Source organism: Hyperolius riggenbachi, chromosome 7, assembly GCF_040937935.1.
Source record: "Hyperolius riggenbachi isolate aHypRig1 chromosome 7, aHypRig1.pri, whole genome shotgun sequence".
NCBI lineage: Eukaryota > Metazoa > Chordata > Amphibia > Anura > Hyperoliidae > Hyperolius > Hyperolius riggenbachi.
The window spans coordinates 261391268-261407040 of NC_090652.1; positions in this window are offsets into that span (position 1 = coordinate 261391268).

Genomic DNA, 15773 nt, shown 5'->3' on the forward strand with positions numbered 1-15773 from the left:
TGCCAGTTGCCCGGCAACCCTGTTGATCTTCTGCCATAGGTAGTGTCTGGGCCAAAACCCTGGAACAATCATATGGCTAATCCAGTAAAATCTGAGTCAAAGCATCTGATCTGCATATGCTTGTTCAGGGTCTATGGTTAAAAGTATTGGAGACACAGGATCAGTAAAAACTACTAGGCAACTGGTATTGTTTAAAAGGAAATAAATATTGGCAGCCTCCATATCCCTCTTAAGGTGGCCACACACTATACCATTTTTTAAATATCTGTTCAATTTAGGAATTGCAATCAATTTTTCTGACTGATTGTAACATTTCAAAAATCTGACCAATGTACCACACACGTATGTTCCATTTTTTCCTCAATTATAATAAAAATTATTGGAAACTCAGAGAAAATTGCTAGGGTGTGTATATTAATAAATTGATAATCCAACACACACCATACAATCTTTAGCAGAAATTGAAGAGAAATATCTGGCATTCCGGATCGATTTAAATAGAAAAAAATGGGAAATCCGATCAGATTTTTTCAGTCGAATGAAAAAAAAAAGCTTTCGATTTTTCAAGAGATACGATCGTTTTTATCGAATTACTGTAAAATCGGATCATTTTATTGTATCGTGTGTGGCCACCTTTACCATGAAAGCCCTGTCAGATTAGGCCTGTGAAGTCTATGGCCATTTTGTGATTTCTTTTTGACTATTTGACTTTCAACTGTGAAGAAAATATTTTGCCTATCATATGGTGGTCGCCGGCAGAGAGGTGCAGCGCTCAGTGCTTCAGTGGTATCCTCACATGGGCTCCTGCAATGCTCAGCCAACCATCAGTATTCACATTCTGGGCAGAAAGCCAAGTCATGTTTTGTGTCCTTTTATTACATCGTTCTGGGCAGGCAGCCAGAACCACCGTGTGTGTATATATATAATTTATATACGGTATGTTTCTCCTCTAATCCATACTGCAGATACTTGCTGCTCGCTGAGCTCTGGCCCTCACGTGGCTTTCTCACTACCAGCATTGGAGCCCAGCTGCAGGCGTGTAGGATGATTAGGAAAGGTGGTTGGAGTTGTTATTCCCATCTTGTGTCACCTTGTGTGGGAGTTTGTAACTTTCTGTCCAAGCAGGATGTAGGGCAATCTCCGCAAAAGTGAAACTAAAAATAACCATTTTTTGTAGAATGAGGTAGTTATAATACCCAACAAGCTTCTGTTGCTGTTAACTTCATGTTACTGGGGCAACCGGCTTTCATGGTCAACGCATAGGTTACTGATTAGAGAAGACCTTAAAGAGGAAGTTAAACTAAGGATTGAACTTCATTCCAATCAGTAGCTGATACCCCCTTTCCTGTGAGAAATCTTTACCTTTTCTCGAATAGATTATCAAGAGGGTCTGTATGGCTGATATTGTGGTGAAACCCCTCCCACAGTGTGATGTCATGTCCATGGTCCTGACAGTTGATTGTCCCACAATCCCACTAGAACTGCACAGTTCCTGCAGTGAGACAGGTAACCTATTTTAGAAAAAAAAAATGTGTTTACATATATATATATATATATATATATATATATATATATATATATATATTTTTTTTTTTTTGGAGGCATTAACTATTTTTTGGCAATTTTTCATTTTTGGATGTTACAATCATAACTAGAGTGGAATCGAGTTGGTCAGATCTGCAGTAAGAAGGACCATCCGTAACTAACTAACCAATCAGCAATGGCCGTTGTCATATTTTGCTGTGATGGCTTCCTTTATTGGCTTACTGCTGTATGAGAAACAGACAAAATCTCAGGAAAATATGCATATTTGAGCAGTGCTGTCACTGATAACCCCTAAGTCATCACCAGACACAATATATGAAGTTTCTCATGGAAATGAGCCTGATAAAATGCTATTTGATTCTACTTGATTTTGCATTTCATTTTCTGAATATAAACTGTTTGCCAGGAGATTCCAATAAAATATTAAATATTGATCACTATGGCAACGGCCATTCTCATTAATAGCAACTCGGCAGGCGTAACATTAGAATTAGCTCTGCAAGGTGTTGTGGATAAAGTCAGATTCAATTTAAAGTAAACCTGACACAAATCTGGGCGATAGGTGCCGTGTATTTACTGTATATATAATCTCAGGTTATTGTATAGAATGCTGAAATAACAGGCCAATGCTGACCTTTCCTGAATAAGTCAACCTGGGCCCTGCCCTGACAGTTGTTAGTGCTCCCGGTTTGTTGTATTATGTGACAGTTGTTAGTGCTCCCGGTTTGTTGTATTATGTGACAGTTGTTAGTGCTCCCGCTTTGTTGTATTATGTGACAGTTGTTAGTGCTCCCGGTTTGTTGTATTATGTGACAGTTGTTAGTGCTCCCGGCTTGTTGTATTATGTGACAGTTGTTAGTGCTCCGGCTTGTTGTATTATGTGACAGTTGTTAGTGCTCCCGGTTTGTTGTATTATGTGACAGTTGTTAGTGCTCCCGGTTTGTTGTATTATGTGACAGTTGTTAGTGCTCCCGGTTTGTTGTATTATGTGACAGTTGTTAGTGCTCCCGGTTTGTTGTATTATGTGACAGTTGGTTTGTGGACAGTAGGAATTCTGAGAAGCTCACCTCACTCCATTACCTTCACTTTGCCCGTAAAGCCCTTTTCAGTATTTTTTTTACTGACCTCCTTAGTGTAAGGTTAGGTGTAAACATGGTCCATGAGATGCACATTTTTATGCAAATTTATTCAGCTTGAAAATTAACCAATCGAATTCCTGGCTTCATTTAATTGGTCTGTTTTCAAGCTTCTTAAAGAGGATCTAAACTTTTCCACAAGAGAGAAGGAAAACACAGAGAAACACACCCTGTGTATATTTAGAAATAACAGACTGTCTAGTTCTCCTTTATCTGGAAGTAATGAAGTACTGTAATTTGAGCTGTCATCTCTGTCTGATGTGTGCTGTGTGAGCCGTTCAGACTTATAGGCTTTGTGTAAACAAAGGCATTTAACCCTTTCTGTTCTCCCAGCAAACCAAGAAGTAAATACATTGCAGCATACCTGAAGGAACTCCGTAAGCTGTAACGAGGAAATGTTCTTTCTTTAAAGGACTTACGAGCCCAAATAGTAAAAAAAAGTTAAGTACCTTAATCATTTTTAAATGCACGGAGGACGCCGTCCGCGCCCTCCGTGCTGTTCCGCCTGGTCCCCGCAGTCTGATCGCCCCCCGTGCCGCTCCCGACCCCACGGACGGGGTCGGGCTCCCCTTCCTCTCCCAAGATGGCCGCCGGCCGCGGCTGCGCAGTCCGCATACGCGTTAGTGCGGCTGCGCAGCTCTAGGGCCTCCCCCCTCGATCCACGCTACTGTGCGTGGATCGGGGGGGAGGCCCTAGAGCTGCACAGCCGCACTAACGCGTATGCGGACTGCGCAGCCGCGGCCGGCTCCGGCGGCCATCTTGGGAGAGGAAGGGGAGCCCGACCCCGTCCGTGGGGTCGGGAGCGGCACGGGGGGCGATCAGACTGCGGGGACCAGGCGGAACAGCACGGAGGGCGCGGACGGCGTCCCTCGTGCATTTAAAAATGATTAAGGTACTTAACTTTTTTTTACTATTTGGGCTCGTAAGTCCTTTAAAGGGTATTATGATGTTCTTTATCTCTTACAGCAGAGAGGAATTCCTGGGTTTAGGTCTGTTTTAAGTTGCATGATTCTGCATCAATATGGAAATATTTTCATCCCAATGACGATCCCTAATCAGATCGGAAGGCAGGAGTACACAGTTTTCTACCTTTGGTTTCCACACTTTGCCTCCGTCAGAGTACGGTATATTTTGAATAAAAAAAAAATCTTATCTAAAATAAAATTTTCATTTACCTAAAGTCACGATTTCATATTTTCATGCAATTATATTGTACATTGCACCGCAACATTTCAGCGTGAAATTAGCCTTATTGTGTCCCTGTTGTTTATCACGGAGCTAGTAAAAAAGGGCGCACAGGGATAGTGGACAAAAAGGGCGCCGCCATAGACTGCAATGCAAAATATCGGCTATTTGGCGCCCGACAGGAAAAAAGGGCGCCCGAGAAATAGCGGTTACAGGGATCGTGTTAACAAAAGTTTTCGTTTACAGAATAAGGTTTATAACAAATATCGTTTACAACTTCGTTTTGAGTTTGTGTTATACTTATTTTTCCGTTTTTATATTTCGCTTATATCAGTTTTTACTTATTATTTAGTTTAAAAATTTCGCTTACAAAAGTATAACAACTAAATTTTCGTTTACACTTCTTTGATCATTTAAAAATTTGTTTTCATATGTATAATGCGTAAATACCGTTTTCAACCTTATTGTATTAGAAATACATCGCTTTTGGTATTAACTTTGTTTTTACACTTATAATGCGTTGATTATAGTTACTAAAATATCACTTTTAACCACTTCGCATCCAGACCTTGTTTTCAACATATTGACCAGAGCAGTTTTGACAGTTTAGCTATGTCCCTATTTAATCAGAAATAACTTTGTCCCTACTTATGACACAGAAATGAAATATACATTGTTTTTTTCAAGACAAACTAGGCTTTCATAGTATGCCATTTTTTCCCTCAAACAATTTTGCTTCCTATGAATTTTAATGGTAAAACAAAGAAAAAAATAGAAAAAACATGTATTTCTCAGTTTTACCAATTCCCGTTTAAAAATAAAAAGTGCTACTGTAGATAAAAAACACACATTTTGTTTGGCTGTTTCTACTGTTTATCACAAAACTTAGATTATGTTCCTGTCACAATTTATGGTGAAGATATTTGATTCTGAAATAATGCTACAGAGTGTGTTTTTCACTATGAATGAGAAAATAAAAGTATTTTTAATGGTAAAAATCAATGTCATTAGCTCAGGAAACTTATATACCCGTTCACCAATTAGTCCTGCATCAGATAGTGCCAGAAATGTGCACAGGAGCAAGCCCAATCCTGCACAGCACTGCTTCAATACAGGTCAGTAGATTCTACTGACCTGTGGCTTAGATGAAGTCCCAGAGGACGTATATCTACTGACCTGTGGACGAAGTGGTTAATGTTACTGTTATTTTAAGATTTCTAATGCTTGTAAGGCTATCTATTGTATTGTATATATTTATATATACTTTTCTCTATTCATAATATTAATGTATACGTGATTTTAAGGCTATTTTAAAGCTATTTATTCTATTACAAATATATAAATTATTTTATTCATGTTATTTGTAGAGAAGTATTTTAAGGATTAAATATATTATTGTTTATATGTGTTTAGGATGTTTGTGCGGTGGGGATGGTTAGGTTTAGGCATTACCAGGGGGGTCTAGGGGTTAGGGATAGGTACAGGGAGGGTTAGGTATAGTTACAGTATAATATACGCAATCAGGGGGTGGTTAGGGTTAGGCACCACCAGGGGGGTGGTTAGGGTTAGGCACCACCAGGGGGGTCTTAGGGTTAGGCACCACCAGGGGGGTCTTAGGGTTAGGCACCAATATGTGTTTAGGGTGTTTGTGCGGTGGGGATGGTTAGGTTTAGGCATTACCAGGGGGGTCTAGGGGTTAGGGATAGGTACAGGGAGGGTTAGGTATAGTTACAGTATAATATACACAATCAGGGGGTGGTTAGGGTTAGGCACCACCAGGGGGGTGGTTAGGGTTAGCCACCACCAGGGGGGTCTTGGGGTTAGGCACCACCAGGGGGGTCTTGGGGTTAGGCACCACCAGGGGGGTCTTGGGGTTAGGCACCACCAGGGGGGTCTTGGGGTTAGGCACCACCAGGGGGGTCTTGGGGTTAGGCATCACCAGGGGGGTCTTAGGGTTAGGCACCACCAGGGGGGTCTTAGGGTTAGGCACTAACCGGGGGGGGTCTTAGGGTTAGGCACCAACCAGGGGGGTCTTAGGGTTAGGCACCACCAGGGGGGTCTTAGGGTTAGGCACCACCAGGGGGGTCTTAGGGTTAGGCACCACCAGGGGGGTCTAGGGGTTAGGGATAGGTACAGGGAGGGCTCTGTGTGAGAGTAAGGTTAGGTATAGTTACAGCACAATATATGTAATATATAAAATTTATTAAATTATATATATTTAAACAAAGAAAGGTCTAGGGGTTAGGGATAGGGATAGGGAGAGATCTGTGTGAGCCTACAGTTTGGTATAATTACAGTAAAATATCTGTAAAACCTACCATTGTATTGCTATGCTTAATACAAGTGTAAATATCGTTTTTGTTATAGACGATATTTGACGTTTCTTTTCAGAATTCATTTGTTGTTATAGACGGTATTTTGCCATTTCATTTCCGTTTATTTAACCTATTTAGCACTAAATTTTCGTTTACAACCCCTTAAAATAAAAATATGGTTTTGCATTAAAACTTAAAATTTCGGCTATACCCCGCGCCCTTTTTTCCAGGCGCCCTTTTTTGATACACGCGTTTATCACATCTCTATTTACTAACCTAATTATACTTCAACAGATAATATAGGAGTCAGGCAATTAAGATGTGAGACAGGACACAATGCTCACAACGGAGGCTGATGCTGGGTACACACGATACAACTTACCGTCCAAACGATGGGATCGAACCAATTATTTCCGACATGTCCGATCGGCCCACGATCGATTTTAGGAGGTTATCATCAAAAAAATGAATCCTATTATCAATTGGGAGCAGTTTGGACATGTACACACGATGCAACTTCCTGTCAGATTACCAGTCAATCAGATGGGATATTGCATCATGTGTAGCCAGCATTAAGCCTGGTTGGCTAATTTAATTAGCTCCATTTAGTATGAGAGGTAACAGATTTTGAATGCTATGAACAGATTGTGTAGGTAAGCTCTCATACTACATCAGTGGTAAAATTGACCAATAATTGGCAAATCAAAATTGGATGTGTATACACACCATAAAACCTGGTACACACATCCAGTTATCATTGGCCAATTTTACCACCTCCTTGATGTGGTTTACCTGGATTTCCAAACTTTTTAATAGACTTACAACTGAGTTCACGTTTTATCTAATCAAGTGCCACATTTATTTAACCCTCCTGGCGGTTTGCAAAAAAATCGCCAGGGGGCAGCAAATCTTTTTTTTTAAATTTTTTTTTTTTTTTTTCATGTAGCGAGACAAAGTCTCGCTACATGATAGCCGCTGCTCAGCGGCATCCCCCCAGCCCCTCCGATCGCCGCCGGCGATCGGAGATCCGGAGATCCCGTTCAAAGAACGGGATCTCCTGGAGGGCTTCCCCCGTCGCCATGGCGACGGGCGGGATGACGTCACCGACGTCATCGACGTCGTGACGTCAGAGGGGACTCCGATCTGCCCCATAGCGCTGCCTGGCACTGATTGGCCAGGCAGCGCACGGGGTCTGGGGGGGGGGCGGCCGCGGCGAGAGGAATTGCGGCGGATCGGCGGGTAGCGGCGGCGATCGGGCACTGCACGCAGCTAGCAAAGTGCTAGCTGCGTGCAGCAAAAAAAAAATTATGCAAATCGGCCCAGCGGGGCCTGAGCGGTGCCTTCCGGCGGCATAGCCCGAACTCAGTTCGGGCTTACCGCCAGGAAGGTTAAAGGAAACCTAAAATGAGAAGGATATGGATTTTTCCTTTTAAAATAATACCGGTTGCCTGACTCTCCTGCTGATCCTGTGTCTCTAATACTTTTAGCCACAGCCCCTGAACAAGCATGCAGGCTGAATTAGCTGCATGCTTGTTTTCGGTGTGTGATTCAGTCACCACTGCAGCCAAAGAGATCAGCAGGACTGCCAGGTAACAGGTATTGCTTAAAAGGAAACATCCATTTCCCTCTCAGTTAAAGCGGAACTGTAGATAGAAAATAAACACATTGTTTCACTTACCTGCGGCTTTCCCAAGCCCCCAGCAGCCATCCTGTCCCGCACCGCTTCTCGACGAGCCTCCGTTCTCCCGCCGGCAGCTATTTTCGGTTTTGCCGCCGGGCCACTGCACCTGTGCGGTTCTGGCCACGCGTATCCTTTCTTCGCGTTCCCCCCTATTGCAGAAGGGAACGTGAAGAAAGGATACGCTTGGCAGGGCTGCGCTGGCCTCGACTTACAAGTCAAGGTACGGGACGGAGCGGCGGCGAGTGAACGGAGGCTCGGGCAGGACCGGCACGGGACAGGACAGCTGCTGGGGGCTTGGAGAAGCCCCAGGTAAGTGAAACAATGTGTTTATTTTCTATCTACAGTTCCGCTTTAAGGTTCCCTTTGAAACATTGCATAGTCCATGAAAAACATTAACCCTGTATAGTATCTCTGCACTAAATACTGCACTTCAAGAGGTAATGCTGTTAAAATGCCCTCACACTTTGTGAGATCCCCTCAGAGCTTCCTGGTGGAACACATGGTTAATCGAGTGCAAATGCAAAGCAATTATTCCCCCATTTCCTGTTCTCCATTGTTTTTTCCCCCCTACAACTGGCTGTCCATCTATTCAGCCTTCCGTGGGTCTGCTGCAGCATTTCCCACTGACCTCTGAAGAAAGGATTTTTTTTCTCAAGGAGTGCACTGAAACTGTGAGTGGGTCAGCTTTGTTAATTTCAAAGGACTCCAGTCTATGGAACACTGTTGCCTAGCAACCCACCTACCCATCTCTGCACTGACTGAGCTAGACGAGCGAAGCCTATTCCTTTCTCTCGTTCATTCATTAATTCAGGATGTGGAGTGTGCGGTTGCCATGGCAACACCATCCAGGTGTGATGCGCTCAGGTACCTCCCAATATATACGGCACAGATGGAGTCGATCCCTTGTGTTCTGTTTATTCACAAATCATTCCATGTCTTCAGGTTTCACAGAAAGATCTATGTTATGCTTTAAGAAATATTAAATACAATGTTAAGATTATAGAGTTAATACCGTAATTGTATGGAATTGCCATCAATAGAAATTTTTTTATTCATCTATTTTTTTTTTGTCTTTGTTTGAAGCGCTTTTATTTATTTAATTTTTTCTTTTGAGAAAATAAATTGTATTGTATTTACTGCCACACGTCCTGTGGAGCTTGTTTTTAACTCTGTATATTCTTCTTGATTAGCAGCTGTCAAATAAATCTGTACCTTATCCATGGAAGCAGGAAATTTGGGTGCCTGGGGCTAATGGACCATTTGGGCACCCCAAAAGGCGCCAATGCAAAATTGCATTGTAGGTTATACCTCTGGTGTGACACATACAGTGAAGCATACAGTGCAGAGAAAGTATGCTTCAATGCCACTGTTAACATTCGCATTATGCGGCACTGCATGCATCACGTTATGCCCGAAAGATCTGTCGCATAGCACTGCTAACCCGCCAATGTGAACAAACCATCCTATACAATACACAATGTGACGTATGCGCATTCTCCCTCCAATTCCTGTTCCCTATGCCGCAGTTTACCATTCAGACTCAGACCCTGAGGGAATCCTGAAGGAAGTCAGCACTGCAGGCAAAGTAACCTTTTGGATTGGTTGGTGAGTCCACACACAGTCCAACTTCGATTGTATCTATAATCGATACAATCTGGGATCTCATATAGAGGCCAGGTCGCTGCCACCAATCGGCAATAAAGCGCACGGATGCGCTAAGTCTAACTCTAGCTAAATCCTGTAGGGAAAAGGGTTACTTTGACAACCTTTCTAGAGATAGCAAAACTAGCGATAAATCGGATATGGTAACGTGTCTCTCTAAGGAGCACGTGCACTCGGTACAAAGAACTAACTTTGTACAGCGCCACAGAATATGTTGGCGCTTTATAAATCAATAATAATAATACAATAACCCCCCTGTTTCCCTGCGTCCTCTCCTGTCCCTGTATCAGTGCCTTTGCGCTACTGCGCATGTGTGGCACGCGGGCGGCCGTTTAGGACAGGAGGAAAACGGGGGCGGGCGTGTGTGCGTGCAGTGCGCAGGCGTGCGCGCACTGACATGCAGCGGCGACAGGAGCGGGAGCAGAGGGGGTTGTGAGGGACGCCTAGAGCTTGTTACTGTAACTCGCTTAGGCCTACTAGTTACAATATAATTGTATCACGTCAGCAATGTGATTATGTAGTTCAATACAATGCATCCCTGAGAACTTAGACTAATGCTGGGAATACACGATGCGGTTTTTCCGCTCGATTTTCCACTCGATTCTCTTATCTTCTGCTCGTTTTTCTTATCTCTTTCCATTCACTTCTATGAGGAATCGAGCGGCAAATTGATCGGACGTGACATCTGACATGTCGGAAATGATCTATCGAACCATCTATCTGCTGGAAAAACGTGTATTCCCAGCATTAGGCCTGATTCACACTGCTGCTGGAGTTAAACTGCAATCCCTGTTGTACGAATACGCAGTACTGCTCCAAGGTTTGTTGCCAGTTGGGACTGGAGAGCGCTATTCATCAAATGAAGGCCAACACAATCCATGTTCCGGAAAATTCATGCACATGGGAATATTTCACAACTGAATCCAGCACAATGGGTCTATGTGAACTGGCCCACTGAAAATGACTGCAGTCCTCAACCTGTTCATTCTGAGTCTGCAGCCCGGGGCTGTCACACTGCAGATAAGGGGCTTGATTCACTAAACCGTGATAACTCATCGCAGTCGCAACATTTTGCATGCAATCGCAAATTTGCGATTGTGCATGAAAATGTGAGCAAAACGCGAAAACGCAAAAATTATTTTCATGATAAAAAAATGTATTTTTCCTTTACAATGCCTTTGGTCTACTGTAACGTGTACTATAAATGCAGTTGTATTTTCTGGACTGGTCCAGGTTTTTTTTTTTCCATCCAGATTAGCTGACATGCTCGAGCAGGGAATGAGCAGTGGAGGATCTCAGCTCCTGCCCTATGGAGAAATATGTAGCTCCTAAAAACTCTCAGAGGGAATACGCATCTGACAAGTGGAAATTGTTAGCACTCAGCCACAAGCCTGCAATGGAAACCGGACAATAGAATCTGAGACATCTCCCATCAGGCTGTGTGAGATAACAAGTCCTCCTGAGACAGGTTCTCATTACTTCCCTGTACTGGCTGCCTGTCACTAGCAGCGCTACAGCCTGTCACTGGACCTGCAAGTATTGGATGGCATACGGCGGTGCTGATGCTATCGGCAGTACAATTATTATGCATACCTGTATGATGATTGTACTGGGGCCAATCACACCCTCAGAGGAAGTTTTTTTTACTTATTTCATTGTATTGAATTTCAAAGGTATAACAATAAAAGGAAATTTAGTAGACAGGCAGTATTCAATTTACATCCTCCATGGGAGAGCACAGCTTCAATGTACTTAAAGCGGACCTAAACTCTGACCTTCCTCTTTGCGCTAAAAGATAAGTAACAGCATAGTTACCTTTAAAGGAAAATGTTTCTTTGTTACAGCTGATATAAATCCTGCAATAAATCTGCAGTGTGTCTACTTCATGCTTTCATGGAAGCAGACATATTGTTAACATCCTGTGTTTACTAATTAGCTGCTCTGCTGTGGCAGACAGCTGATGCAGCTGAGAGATCAAATGACATGTGTGATTAGGCACAGATGAGGGGGAATTAGAGAGGCTAAACTCTTTAAATACATATAGGGTGCATTTCTCTAGGCTTTCCTTCTGTCCTGTGCAAGAATTCAAGTCCACTTTAACTGCAGTTACAAGATGTTCTTTATCAGTGTTTCCAGTAATAGTCGGCAAGGGAAAATCAAGGCAGTCAGTCTGTTCAACCTGCACTCCGTAAAGCCAAGATCTTCTAAAGCATTTTGAATTATTGTAGAACTGCTGGACTAGGTAGCTCTTAAAGAGAACCTGAACTGAAAATGAAAAGTCAAAATAAACATAAACACGTCATACTTACCTCCTGTGTAGTCTACTCATCAATCTCTTTCTCCTCTCCTGCGTCCCATTTGTCCACTGTGATCATTTCAATTCTCTGTCCTCCATTTTGAAAATGGTCATAACCCCATAACAGCTTTCTGGTTAGCACAGTGTTAAACTGTAATATCACCCATTTGAGCCATAGGGAAACATTGACATTACCTGGCACATTCAGTTGTAACTGACAGTTGCTGATATATAACTGACAGCAACTGGTATATTTCAGTTCTGACAAAGTCTTGTCAGAACTGGAAGGGAGCACTGTAAGAAGAAAATGGCGAGCTTCTGAGAGGAACTGACAGTGAGGTAAGTACCGTATGTAATATTCATTTGCAGCTAAATCATGCATTTATTTTAAATAATTTTACTCAGTTCAAGGTTTTTGTTTTTTTTTGTAAATCTGGATTTACAGTGTTGCTGAGAAAAAGGCAATTACTTCTGTTCAGCTCTTTATATTCCAGGAAATAGGAACATTTCACATCAGTGGCACGGCTGCAGATCCATGGGCCCCAGTGTAAATGATGTGAGTCATGCCCTCACCCAGGGCCGGTTCTAGACTTTTTGCTGCCTGAGGCAAACATTTTGTGGATGCGCCCCCCCCCCCCCCCATTTGTAATAATCGCACAGCACCCAAAAATGTACTCTGCTTCATTTAATGTACTCACATGACATGCTGCAGCTCAACACAGTAGCACACTGGCTAACTGAGTCTGTGACAAACAAACGGCTCACCCTCAGCCATTCCTCCCCAGTCAGGACAGCAGTGCCACCTCCTCCCTCCTGCTGTGCAAGTCAAATGAAACACTGCTGCTCTCCTGCCATTTTCTCCAATGAAAAATGGGCTCTGAAGACTTCTCCAGCATCCCTACAGTACAGAGCACTTGGGGAGGGGTAGAGAGGTTGGGGGCTGGGCATTGTACACAAGAGCCTGCTACACACTGAATAGGGACTGTCTACAAATCTTTGTCAGCAAAACTTTTTATGATTCCTCATCAGTGGTATCAGAAGAGATGCAGTCATTAGAACAATTGTGCATAGAGCAGAGAGCTTTTTCTCTCCTGCCCTTAGGTTGTCAGTATCTCAGGACAAGGAAAATAAATCTCTCCCCCTCCCCCACCGGGCCCCCTGTAGCTTCTGGGCTCCCCTGCGGCTGCATCCCTTGCAGGGTCTATAGTTACGCCACTGTCTGTTATTATTTCAATATACAGAGAGAGTATCACTAAGTAACACAATTATTTTACGAAGACAATTATGTTAAAAGTGCTTTTTTTGGGAAACTAGAAAATTGATGATGGATCAATTGAAGATGTATTTATTTATTGATGGAATGAAAATTTGTTTTTTTGGGGGGGATCTAATGAACTAATTTTGAGGTAAGCCGCTCAGGTTTTTCGGTCCTCTGTTGTCATAAACACACAACATTCTGTTTAGCAGCTGTTTGTCTTGTCCTTTATGTTTATACATGTTTTTATTAAGGTTTTTATGGATTTCCCTGTAAGGCCTGAGACCCACTAGAAAGCGCAAATCGCTATCGCAATTGATAGCGATTTGTGATAGTGCTTTGCAAGCGATTTTGGCTCTTATACATTTCATTAGAATTGAAATGCTCCCAAAATGCTGCATGTCCTGCGATTGTGATTTCCCTAATGGAATCTGTCTCATGCATTTACATCGTCAGAACATTTAGGAAAATAGCTAGCGATTTAAAACGCCCCTAAACGTTCAAACAAACGCTTTAGTGGGTCCCAGGCCTGACTTTCAGTTCAGTTTCAATATCGACATTGGAGAGAGAGAGATGATTTTTAAATGCTGTACAGTAACAGAGCCAGTAGGTATGACTGAGGAGCCTACACCGGGCTGAATTGTACATTGTAAGGGTTTGTTTTCACTGATTGTTCATTTAATAAAATATAATAATGCTGGAGACTGGCAAGCTGTGGATCGTCCTTCTCTAAACCCTCCAGGCTATCCCTGTACCTGCAGTTATTAATTGTGCAATGAGAACATTCACATCTGAACATATATAGTACCAGTTAAACATTGGAAACAAACTTTCCTAGCCAATACCATGCACCTACCTACTACTTAGTATGATATGTAGTTATGTAGTGTCCTACAGGGACGGGTCTACGGGGGGCAGGCGGGTCTCTTGCCCCAGGCACAGTTTGTTGAATTCTTAAAAAGACTGCAAAATGTCGATGGGGAATGGCAGCTTAGGCGCCAAAAACCTGACCTTTACGCACCAAAACTGGATGGGGAATGGCAGTTTAGGCGCCAAAACCTGACCTTTAGGCGCCAAAACTGGATGGGGAATGGCAGTTTAGGCGCCAAAACCTGACCTTGCCCCAGGCGCAACTTGGTCTGGATCCATCCCTGGTGTCCTACATTGATGGTGCAGAACCTGGTGACTACCCCTTAGCAAAGATAAATGCTTCTTCTTTAGGCTGGATTAACACCAGGGGGGCCTGGGCGCCTCTTACCCCCTTTGTGCTTGTTACCCTCCTTGTGAGGGCTAAGTCTGGTCACCACGTGGCTGATGCCACATGTCGGGACTTTAGAGCTGTTTTTTCAGGAGTGTGACCATCACCACCTTCTCTGGGTACCCGAGTAGAGTTGGGTTTGTGCATCTCCACCTGCTTCCAGTGGTTGGTTCCTCCCCTTGCAACTTCCCTTTTGTGAGTATTCATTTTGCCCAGTTTTCATTTTTATATACTTTGTGACAAACTCTACCATTTTGGCTCCCGTTGTCTCTGTGTTTTCTTCTTTGGGTAAATTGCTCACCCTTCCACACAGTTCTATTAACTAGAAAAGGATCCGAAGGACCCGCTACCACTTCATGGAGTGAATCTATGACCTGCCTGGGACCCATAGCCGGTACCTGCTCTCTATGGACCAGGCAGGTAGATCCGGTCACCTGCATCATCCACAACGCTGGTCTTAAGTTGAAGAGGAAATAAGTAAACTTTTTTTCTTTGTAATACTTATCCATATAAAGTAAAAGAAAGTCATTTCTTCCAGAAAATGACATTTAAAAATAAACCTAATAATCATCCCATAATTGTTCCATCTCCTCTAAATAAAGCCGTTAAAGCTACATTAATCACGCTGATCGGTGAAGCCACCAGGGTGAAGAAGTACAGTTATTATTCCAAGCTGTTATACCCCCGCTGCCTGCTCTAATATTACTTTCCATGCACTGACTCATTGCCACCAGCTAAGACTGGCAATTTGGATGCTTCCAGCAGCTCGCAAGCATAAAGGAAAATGGGGTCAGGCAGCACAGATCTGGCCGTGATTTATTTGGGTCTTAACAAGCAGCATTCTGAAGGATGTGATTAGTGTGGGGCTGCTGTATACCTCCTATAGAACATGGAACTACCTGGTACACTGTGTGGGGAGGAGGCTGATGTAATAAAGCTAACATTGTGTTCCTCGCTGTTCTATATAAGCCGAAAGAAAGGGAAAAGCAACATTTTACCGCCCGTCTAAACTCAAATCCTAATTTCAGCTGATCGGAGGGCAATTAAATACTTAGTGAAGGCAGCTCATTCTCACTTAAAGGGAACCCTCGCTGCCCTCGCAGTAACGCGTAAAAATGTACTGGTTGATGTCTGCAATAGCTTCCTTCACCAGCAGGGATGCGTAAAAACTTAACCATGGCGGCCGGCCGACTCCCAGTCGGCAAAAACGAAACTAGCTGGCAGCGGGGACCAGAGGAGCCATGAGTGACTTTGAGGGCACAGGATGGCTGCAGGGGGCTGGTACATGCCCCAGGTAAGTAAAACTCATTTTTTTTTACAGAGAAACTCAGACCAAGAATTGAACTTCATCCCAATCAGTAGCTGATACCCCCTTTTATGTGAGAAATCTATTCCTTTTCACAAACAGACCATCAGGGGGTGCTGTATGGCTGATATTGT